Raw genomic sequence first — 11,675 nt, 5'->3', positions numbered from 1 at the left:
GCTTAAGATTTCTCGGGAAGAGAAGTGCAACCGTTAGCCTTTCCCTTCAGCCCATATCCCTTCTTTTTTCTTCATTAAGTTTGGATTTCATTTTTTTTTCGGTTTGCTCAATGCGACATGCAGACATTAAAAAAACTCACAGGACAGTTCCCACTCTGTGACATGAAATTGAGTGACAGCTGTTGAGGTGGTTTCATTTCGCGATAATTGAGGCAAACAGGTCGAGAGCGAAGTGCATATATGTACTGTTAGAGCCCATTATTTTTTTATTTTTCATAAATACTCGCTCTTCAAGTAACCCTTCTCTCCCTGTCCTTGGTAGTGATGAAGGAAGCCTTGTCATTTGAAAAGCGGCAATAGATGTGTTCGCGGTTTTGAACCAAAGTCTGAAAAACGAGGTGTGTCGATGCATGTGTTCCAGTAGCTCGTCACAGTAATAGGAAGAGTTACGAGGGAGAGGAAATACGATGTCGCACGTAGCGTCACTGGATGCGAACCACCCAGCGTGGTGCGTTACCATGTTTCCTTCCAGTAAGGTTATGAGTGAGTAATTGCAAATCGTTCACCTCCTCCTACCATGCTAACCACACTTGAGGTGTTTATCATGGTAACTATGGTTAAAGTGATAACCATGGTTACCACCCTTCGGTTACGCTGACTACTTCTACTGCAAAGCCGATTTTAACAGCTATAGCTGTAAAACATGCTTCAACCAGGCGTTCGAATTGGTTTCACAAAAGCAACTCCTATTTGAGAGGAATATCTATCTGATGGTGTCTGCCAATGCAGCATGCCAACCGCGAAGAGTCGACTCCATGCCGCTAAAGCTTGCCGAAATGCATACGGAGCGCCACATGTGAAGTTTCGAGGAGCTCAACCAGATGGCGACCCTGACCGGTGTTTGGAGAGGTTGATGAGCGCCTTCTATCGTCAGCGCCACGGTGGTCCGCCCGACGGCGTAGGGATCGGTGGAGAGGAAAGCACACCGGCGAGCTGAGCTCTGTGGACTCTCTTCCGAAATGAAATGCGACGCCAAGAACCTAATTACGGTTCTGATAAAGCGAAGAGGAGACAGAGCTGGCAGGACGTTTCGTTTCCGTGACCGCAGCAGACGGCGGCTGTCAGCTGAGAATAATTACCGCCGTCCCGCTTCTAACTGATATGCAAGTCCCCGCATGCTCGTCTGGTACGAAGTGTGCCCGTGAGTTAGCTCAGTCTCAATGAATGCTCTTGTGATAATGAATTCTGCTGTCCGTAACATTACTAACCACCGAAAAAACAGGAAATTACGACGCTTTCTCGCCACCTCTCTACTTGTAATTAGAGATAAGGCGTGCAGTACACTACGGTCGTTTCCACCAAGAACTTTCCTGTTGCGAAACTTTCTTGTGTAATGTGTTTAGAATTTACCAGGGTGGAGTAAGTTTGAAACAAGAAAATAATTGCCTTTCACGTGCACTAAACGCAGCCGTACAACTGCAAATGAAATCTTTGCATATTTTTGAAAGAAAGCTACCGCAGTAGTTCAGTGGCGTTGAGGCTCGGCAATTAATCCCAAGGTCGAGGGGTTGAATCCCGCCTGCGGCGGCCGTGCTTCGATGGAAGCGAAATGTAGAAACACCTCTGTGCTGTACTATATCAGCGCACGTTAAAGAACCCCAGGTGGAAGACACTATTTCTTTGAGTCCTCCATTACGGCGTCCCTCATAGTTCATGTGTTGCTTTCGGAGTCAGTGGTTAGTGCGTTCGTCTACTCATCCGAAGTTCCCAGGTTCGAACTCGACCCCGCCGACTGTGTTTCGATTTAGGCGAAACGCTAAGGCGCCCGTGTGCTGTGCGATGTCAGTGCACGTTTAGGATCCCCAGGTGGTCGAAATTATTCCGGAGCTCTCCACTACGGCACCCCTTTCTTCCTTTCTTCTCTCACTCCCTCCTTTATCCCTTCCCTTACGGAGCGGTTCAGGTGTCCGCCGATATGTGAGACAGACAGATACTGCGCCATATCCTTTCCCCCAAAAACCAATTCACCACTAACCAATTATTGTTATCACTAACATCATACCAGACTTGAGCTGTGTGGATGGCGTGAGCTTCCAGGCTTCGCTATAACTCCAACGATGCCGAAAGCATGTCAGGTGTCAAGGAGTCAGGTGGGTTAAGGGACAATCAGAAGAAGTAAGGGGTGCTTTCTTGCAGCTGAAGAGGGAATGTTCATTGTCTGCGATGAGTGTGGCGCTGTGGGGCAATCAGAGAATTTGTACAGTCTTTGTAGCTGACGAAAAATTTGTCACGATTCGAGGCACGTACCTGGCTCATCTATGCAGCTTTACCCGGCATTGTCGTCCAGGTAAGCCGGTGATAGTGGGAAGTTGTTTCCCTGGAGCAGTGTATAGAGGCAAATGCATCTAGGTGCTCCGTGTTGAGAAATCTATTTCAGTACGTCTTCTGATTTCTATTTTGACTACAAAATATTGTAAAAAAAATTGGCGCGCTTGGTCACCTATTATTGGACGGCTAATAAAAGACTCCAATTTTCTATTTTTTTCCTGTGCCCGAAGTAAGAGGGTCAAATTATTCGGCGTAACGACCAATTTGCGAGTAAATACGGTTGACACGCAGCTGTCTGTCTGTCTGTTGTTGCCAGGAAGAAAGAAAAGGAAAGTGCACAGGCCTGCCCACTGGCTCAAGACGAGCCCCAATCGCTACCACGTGCAGATAGTAGGAGAGTTGAAAGATGGGATAGAAAGACAGGATAGTGAAGACGCGCTAAAGACAAGGCCGATCCCGGAGGTAGTGCAATACCGGGCCAACCGGTGGCGGAAGTGAAGCATCCTTCAAACTGTCCGCCACATTTCCAAAAATAAGTCCAATTGGACCCGTAACTGATACTCTACGGGGTCCGGACATTACGGAGCTATGCGCTGGCGACAAGAGTTTAAATAGAAGGCATTAGGTGAACACAAAAATTAATTTCGTTTGTATTTTGCAGGAGCTATATGAGATTTGCGTGCGCGCGCGCGTGTGTGTGTGTGTACGTGTGTGTGTGTGCGCGCGCGTGTGTGTGAGAGAGAGAAAGAGAGGCAGAGCAGCCCATGCACGAATGCAGCATGAGAATAGACCTAAAGTTATGGCCCTCGAAATTTTTACGGAAAAACGCTACGACTGGAATGGGACCGCTCGCGAACCTTCTGATGTCACGTTCATCTTGCATGTACTGAAATCCTGTAAGACAGCGTATTAACAGAGTTGCACTCAATTCGTTCTAAACTAAGCGAAAACGGCGAATTGCTTGGTGACGTAACAAAAATATAAATGAAAATATAAAACGCCTGTTCCTCCTTACGGTATTTGAAAACAACGTACAAATTGTGCAGGCACTCGCTACTCAAAACAATCACGAAATCGCCAGCTTTTCAGCCGGAATCGACGATTCTGTGAATCGCACTGGCCGATCAAACCTCGTTTTCTTCGGCATGAAAGACAGCGACAAAATAACCTGGCCGAAATCTGAAAGCGTGATCTTTAAAGTGTGCCGCTACAATCCTGATGACCCTATCCTGACAAGGCATAAAAAAATGAGCGCTTAGAATCGGTTGATTCCAACCTAAAAAAAAAGAAAACAGGCCGATTGTTGTCTGCTTTGTTCATTTTAAAAATAAAGAAAATGTTTTATCAGTTGCAAAAAAATTTATAGGTGTAGACTACGCTATACAAGAATGTTATTCCTCGGGCAAAAGCATTGCACTAAAAAAATGTGTGAATCTGCAGAAGCTCCCAACATGCCAATAAAGCTTCGCTACAGCGAACTGCTTCTTGATAGTGCCACGTATACGTTTTCGGCCATGCTGTGCAACAGGTTATCCCGCTTTTTTCTTAGCTAGTATGTCATGTACCTGGCGTCATAATAGAAACTCGAGCCCCATATCTCTTCTTAAACGTCAGAGCATTCAATCTGCCAAAACGTGCCTTAATTTATCACCTCACAGAGACGTCCGAATGGAACATAGTCTTTACAATCGACGCTTGGCTGAACTCAACGATAATGCATAGCAAGGTCACCTTATCTCCCCATTTTCGACATGTTTCCCCGCGACTGTATTAATAAGCGTGATGGCGGGGTACTTACGGCCGCTCGCCACCAACTGCAGTGCTCTCTCATCGACGCGCCATCATCTTTAGAAATATTATTCATTTTTTGTAATATATCCTACCCCAAAATTATTTTTACGTTGCGATCGGCCACCAGAAGCTGAGCCATCTTTAGTAAAGCAGTTTCATGAAGCGCTTTATCCTATTGTCAATTCTCATCCTCATGCTCCGATTGTACTGCTGAGTTAATTTAACTTACCCGTAATCATATGGCCTTATTTGTCTCGAGAAATATCTAAATGCCACAATAATAATAATAATAATAATAATAATAATAATAATAATAATAATAATAATAATAATAATAATAATAATAATAATAATAATAATAATAATAATAATAATAATAATAATAATAATAATAATAATAATAATAATAATAATAATAATAATAATAATAATTGTGTTTTGGGGGAAAGGAAATGGCGCAGTGTCTGTCTCATATATCGTTGGACACCTGAACCGCGCCGTAAGGAAAGGGATAAAGGAGGGAGTGAAAGAATAAAGGAAGAGAGAGGTGCCGTAGTGGAGGGCTCCGGAATAATTTCGACCACCTGGGGATCTTTAATGTGCACTGACATCGCACAGCACACGGGCGCCTGAGCGTTTTTCTTCCATAAAAACGCAGCCGCCGCGGTCGGGTTCGAACCCGGGAACTCCGGATCAGTAGCCGAGCGCTCTAACCACTGAGCCAACGCGGCGGGTAACGCCACATCGAAAGCAAATTTTAGAATTCGCGTCCAATGCTAGTATTATCACATCTTATCTACGAAGTAAACTATACAGACTGGTCATTAGGTTAACATCGTTGAATTGTCGCCCACATCGCAGCCTTATCACTTTGCATCGCTCATTAACCTGTTAGGGATAAATTATCACGTCGTTATTCATGCCTCACTCATCTTTCAACGACATCCAGCCAGAAAAACAACAAAATAACCATATATGATAAAAGCAACTACAATGCTATTAATAGCTAACTAAGTTATGAGACACGTTTTTGTCTGACTTTTCGCAACTCGATGTTGAAAATAACCGGCTTCTCTTCAAAAACAAGATGCATAATTTAATAAAAATTTACATTCCTTGCATCACTGTAACTGAGCGGTCAAAATCCCCGTGGTTCAATGCATCGTTGACTTAATTAAAGAAAAGAGATAGATCTGGTCGTCTGAACAGTTAAATACACCGAGAGCATGAGGTAAATTTCGCAGCGCAAAAAAGAAGTTCTAATTCTTTGCTAATAAAACAAACATTAATATTTCGTTTCTACTTTACCCAGTATGTTACGCACAAACTGGAACAGTTTTGGAAAACGTTTTGCTCCAAATCCTCCGGAACATTGTCGTTACTTGATATCTATAATGTCTCATCCCTGAACAGAAATTCTCATATGTCCTTGACTCAGCATTAGGCCTCGGAACTTAGAACTCGGAAACGAGCTACATTGCATCCCTTCCCTTGATTACTTACCAAGGCCTGAAATAATTTTTTACGCTAGCGGAATTGTCGAACTAACTGATTCATTGAAAACTTAATCAGCTGCCATAGATGAAATTCATCCTAAAATACCGACAAGTACTAAACATACAACTTGTGCCATTTTACTGCCTATTGCTCAGCACTCGTTCTCATCTGGTATGGTTACACAAGACTCTAAACAAGGCAAAATCATTCCAGCCCCCCAAAAAAGATAATTCGTTCTCCCGAGAACTACCGTCTCATATTTCTTGCAAGCACTTCTTCGAAATTGTTGGAATATGTAATTTATTAATTACTCTGGCTGTTAACTTCTTGCATCATATCTAGCACGACTCTCGTAAGGAGCTTTATGTGACATTCAGCTCACCTTCTTTATTAAAGACATAACCCCCGCCTCGATAATAACACCCCATTGGACGCTTTGTTTCTGGAGCTTGAAAACGTCTTTGATAAAGTACCCTACAGACGTCTTGTTTTAACGCTTTAATCTCTGTACCTAAACCGCCTTGTTCAAGATTGGTTAACCAACCATCATAAACTCGTTTTCGCTAACAACTTTCATCCCTTTTATGCCCGTTATCTCAGGCGTGTCACAGGACGAACTTCTCAGTCTCCTTGTATTCTTAATTTATTTGAACAATCTTCCCACAACCGTATCTTCCGCTATCCGTTTTTTTCGCAGATGAACGCGATGTTATCGCTCTTCAGTCTGATCTGCATCGCATCGGAACATGGTGCAAAAAATGGGTAATGTCTGCAAATACTAAGAAATCATCTCTTGTCTCCTTTTATCGCAGATTTGTCTTACCCACTTCAAAAATACACTTCATTTTTACTGAAATAAGCTGCTCAGCTACTTACAGGTACTTGGGAATTCACTTATATGCTGACCTTTGATGAACCACCATCTTAAACAAACTTACCAATGAGGCTAGCTGTGCCCTCGGCTACCTACGCCGCAACCTTTGCTCAGCAATTTATTCTGTGAAATTACTAACATAGCTTAACTTGTTCGACCCCAATTCAAATTGCATGTGCTCACTGGGATCCCCACCAAGCCAATCTCATTAAATTTCTAAATAAAACAGGGCCTTTTATTTCTTCGATTACTCAAATAGATCTCGTATTACTCAACTTAAAGCACAAGCTAACCTTCCAAACCTTACATATCAACGCAAATACATTCGCCTGACCCTCTTCCACATAATTCAATGATGATTCCCATTGCAGCTGCAGTGTTACTGTCTCAACCATGACAAGGCCGTATATCCACCCTCAGCCCGTTCGTCAGCCCATCTGTCTTTATTTTTGGTGCGAACGTCCAGGGACTGAGTGACCTTCCCGCCAGTGCTCTCTCTCTCTCTCTCTCTCGTTTTTTTTTTTCGAAAAGTGTGCCATGAGGCATAAGTTGAAAAAGAGGGAAGGAATGAGGGAGATTCAAAGTTAACAGAAGGAGTGAAGACCCGTTGCGTTGAGGTAGTCGCAGAGGCTGCCGATGAAATGATTGCTCACAGTCCACTTCACATAGTCACGTTCGCGGTTCCACCGCAGGCCCACCTCCCAGAGAAGCCGTTTTCTAATTGAAGCCGTCGCTGGGCACGCCCACAACAAGTGCCACACCACCGTGAGGGCACCTTTCAGTTGCTGGCAAATCTTTTGTGGACAGATGGTGTCAGAGCTGCTCCTGCCCGAATCGGGCGCACGGATACCTCCTTCTCCCGAGTAAGACTACGGTGGAGAGGGTGCTAACACGGAGGAATTAGAGCGCGTGTTCGCTGGCGCAGAACTTCGGAATCGGAAACATGGGACAGGAACGGATCTGGGGGAAGAGGGGAAGGCGGCGGGTTGTCTGATGTGTGAAGATGAGTCATAGCATCCGCTTGAATGTTGTGTGGATCCTGAGCATGGCCGCGAATCCCGTGTATGCGCACAGGACATGGATACTTTGCGCTGAGCACGTGAATTGATTATGAAATATGGAATGTGCGTCGAATAGCCTTAAGCTGTTGAAGGGCGGCGCGGGAGTCGGTGTAAATATGAACTGTATTGAATGTTGGAACGAACGGAAGGGAAGCAATGACATTGTAAATGGCTTGAAGTTCTAATGCCAGGGGAGTGCACGTATCCGTGGTATACGTCGCGAGAGATGAGATGTAGATGGAAGGGACAAAACCCCCCACAGCTGTAACTCCCCTCTGTGCAGTATGTGATGCATCCGTGTACAATATGCACCCTTCAGGCAGGTCCGCGGCGGCTGATACCGACGGGGAAACAGTGGGGACGATTGTCTGTGAGCTCGCAATATGACCACGGAGGAAGTGTCTTTAAACGATAAAGTTGGAGAGACTGTTTTCGAGCTCTGTTTGCCACCCGTTGGTCGATGAGTTCACTGAGTGTATTAAGTTGGGCGAACTCCTGTAGCACAGGTATTGGTGCTAAACGAGGCAGATATGTTATGGCGCGCATAGCCTCACGATTGATAGCTTCAAGGGAGTCCCACTGTCTGCGGGTGAGACGTTGAAATTGTGCCTGATATACTATCCGTGGCTGAAGAAGAGAGCGCACAAGCTGGCGGGCCGTATGAGCACGTGCGCCACCAGAGCGCATAGCTATGCGACGAATCACACCTAGAATAGCGTGACCTGATTTACAGGTGGCTGTCAGCCACGGGGTGCCAGTCCCGGATGTATGGAGAAGTCTAAGAATACGAACCGTTTCTACTTGAGGAATCGGAGAATTATCTATCGCAAAATTTTAAGGGGGAGCTTTCCGTAAGCCGGTTTTCTTTCCAATCCTAATGAAACATGATTTAATAGGAGAGAGTGTTAGACCCAGAGGTGAGAGGCGAGATGTCAGTACATCCAGCGCATGCTGAAGGACCGTCTGATGAATAGACGCATCTGGATGGCTGCACCACAAGGTTATATCATCGGCATACGCAAACACACTGATATAAGGGATGGTCTCTAGGGCTCAAACAGGAGGAATAAAAGCCACATTAAATAATGTGGGGGCGAGAACGGTGCGCTGGGGCACTCCTCTATTGGAAGTGAATTTACCAAAGGGCTTTCCATGGACACGCACGCTGAAGGTTCTATTTGCTAAAAAAGGCGTGGATGGAGAGGATAAACCGGTGAGGGAGACCAAGAGTTTGAAGGGAGGCAAGAATGGCAGAGTGAAGGATGTTATCATATGCCTTTGTTATGTGTGTAGCGGTTACGGTTCGAACAAGGTGACTCTGGGGAGAGTGGTGTAGCACGTCAGCAGCCAAAGTAGCAAGGCCGTCCTCCGTTCTAATTTTTGGGCGGAAACCAATTTGGGAATCTGGGTAACAATCATGGGATTCCAGCCACCACGACAAGCGTGCGGCGAGAATGTTTTCATAAAGCTTGCAGATGGTAGGCGTAAGGGAAATTGGACGAAGGGCCGAGAGAGATACCGGAGGCTGACCTGACTTGAGTATTGGAACCACAATAGAATGCTTCCACTCTCCCGGCATGACGCCAGAAAGCCACACTTCGCTGAAAGTATCAAGTAGGGTTTTCAAAGCCGTCCTCTCCAAGTGCTCTCATCCATCATAACCATGACAACTTCCGACGTTTCACTGAAGAGCTCGTCTAAATTACAAACGCACGATCTACTGAAAAGAAATAAAGCAAGAATAAAGAAAGAAAAACAGTTCACTCTTGCAGAAAAAGTGACATAATATCTCCAACGTATTTTGCACCATTATACGCCTAAATGGGGCCTCTTCGGGATCTGAGATCAGGCGGAAGCAGCGCCGCCAAATCCACAGCTTACAGTGAATTGATGAGGTTAATGTAAAATTTCCTTCGCTCGTTCGAGTGCATTAATTTCGTTGCCCTAAATGCCCCTGGTATACAGCGCATATGGCGCAACGTATTAAATAAAAGAAGCAGACGAGCTTTCAATCAATTCAGAAGGCGAGAGAAGAACAATAGAGGATAAGATAGATAATGCAATAGTAATTAGGGCCGCAGGCACTAGTCACCTTTGACCTCACTTGTTCCCGTGCCGGGCTTAGGCTGCAGAGCTAATGAAAGAAGGTAGAATTTCCTTTCTTTTATTACGTCAAGGTTTACTAAGCGAGCTCTGATCCCTCTCGGTGAGCTTTCTTTTTCTGCCTTATAATTGCTTTCACTCACAAAGCAACGGACCGCAATTTGTTACGCAATATGAAAGGCCCACTCTGTTCTAATAACGCTCCCTTCCGTTTCAGGAAGCCTGCGCTAGGCGCCTTTAAGTTGATTGGCAACAGAGTTCTGGCAAATTGGCTGTTGTAATGAGCAAGTATTACTTTGCAGGCGAGCGCCTGCACAAGTGGCGGCATTATAAAGGTTCTCTTGTTAGGTAATGATGACAGTCAAGCCCTGTACAACCCCCCCCCCCCCCCAGAAAAAAAGAAAGAGAATAAAATAAAGTGGGTATTCAAGAGCATTTGTTTTAAGAGGTTTATTGCTGCCTCAAGGCATAAAATGATGGCGACGCCCCCCGCGCATTATAACGCCTTGCTTTTCTCTTCATTGTCTTCACAAAATGCGCCACTCATGCAGACCAAGTACGGCTTTAAGTTGCAAGAGTGCTCAATGTGATTGCACTTTTGCGTGCGCGAGAGTTGTGCAGCACAAGCGGCGCTCTGAGCGCTCTTCCAAGACAGTTGCTTTTTTTCTGGATCAAGGTTTTACTTTGGGCCGGTGAGACCAATGCCGTGTTTCTCACACTTTGCTGTGGTATTATATGAAAATTTATTTAGGGGCACATACTGTTATATTGACAACGAACAGATTCCAATAGGGTCACAATTTTTATTCATTTTTAGTGCTATACTGCACTAAAGATGACTAAAAATTGTGACGAAAAGGTAATAAGTTCTCAAATTCAAACAAAATTCTTGATCTATTCAAAAACATACGCCGACCTAAAAAACTGTTTTCGTATTTTGGCTGACAAATGTTAACGTTGTCTGGTCTAAACCGTGTATAAGAGAAAGCAGGTTATTAGCATCAATACAGCCTGCAAACCGACCGATGTTCATGCACCATAGTACGTGTCGCACAGAATGCTGCGATGTCCATAATGAAAATGATGATAGTGTATTAGAGATGTTGATATTAATTAGGCATCAAATGCTGGTATCTGCTGTAATCAGGTCAGACGCACCATCTGAACAGCAAGCCTTTGTGGGACACACAACGCATCCCGTAAAGGCCTCAGGTGAGCTGCTTCGATGAATATCTCTTAATGGCATGACCATTTATTTTTTTCTTCATGAACACTTGGAGGAAATATGATTTTCGGGTTGTGGCCACTGTACTCCATTTGTATTCTTTTCGCCCCTCATCAGTGGTTAGAGTGACGCATGCGGTTGCGTCACAAACATCGCAGTGCGTGCTATGCCCAGAGCAAGGAACCAGTGCTCTGTAGGCAAAAAGGTGTGGCGGCCAAGGGAAGGTAATCACTTGTAAAGAACGATGAAGCGTCACAATTAAAAAATTGGTGGTGGTTTAGCTTTGGTTAAACCTGGAGTGACGCGATACCTACAGCTGGGCGAGTGAAACTCGGTCACGTGACTAACCACGTGACGAACCACGTGATCAGTCACGGCGCCGCGCCGCCGGCAGCTGCTCCACACCACGTGACCAACCACGTGATAGCGTGGCGGCGCAGCCACAGGGTGGCGGCGCCACCACCGCCACGGCGCCGCCACGTTGAAGCCTCAAAATGCTGCCGTAATGTAGCTATCGCTACAAATAAGTTGTTTATATATTGGTTTCTGTGATGTTTATATACTGTAAACTGTAATGGTTTCTAGTTCGAAGGATTTCTATAGTTTGAAGTTAGTTGAGTGGTTCTACTGTGTACAGCCAGTGCCTGCTGCTTGGGTTGAATTGCGAGATGACGTTCACAACTTCGCATATGTTTACAGGGCGCAGGGGCACCGCCCTAATCCCACGAATAAAGTTAATGCCTTTGTACTGATGTGAACTTCTTTATGCTGACGATCATTAAGAAAGAAAGCAGTC

General features: G+C 45.0%; 1 pseudogene; it reads right to left on the bottom strand.

Annotated features, from left to right (window-relative positions):
- Nucleotides 1–2,768: 2,768 nt before the first annotated feature.
- LOC144130742 (U2 spliceosomal RNA) lies at nt 2,769–2,918 on the bottom strand (annotated as a pseudogene).
- Between the last annotated feature and the right edge of the window lie 8,757 nt (nt 2,919–11,675).

Source organism: Amblyomma americanum, chromosome 4 (genome assembly GCF_052857255.1).
Source record: "Amblyomma americanum isolate KBUSLIRL-KWMA chromosome 4, ASM5285725v1, whole genome shotgun sequence".
NCBI classification, from domain to species: domain Eukaryota; kingdom Metazoa; phylum Arthropoda; class Arachnida; order Ixodida; family Ixodidae; genus Amblyomma; species Amblyomma americanum.
The sequence above is the reverse complement of the archived record's forward strand: the minus strand, read 5'-3'. Positions and strand labels throughout refer to the sequence as shown.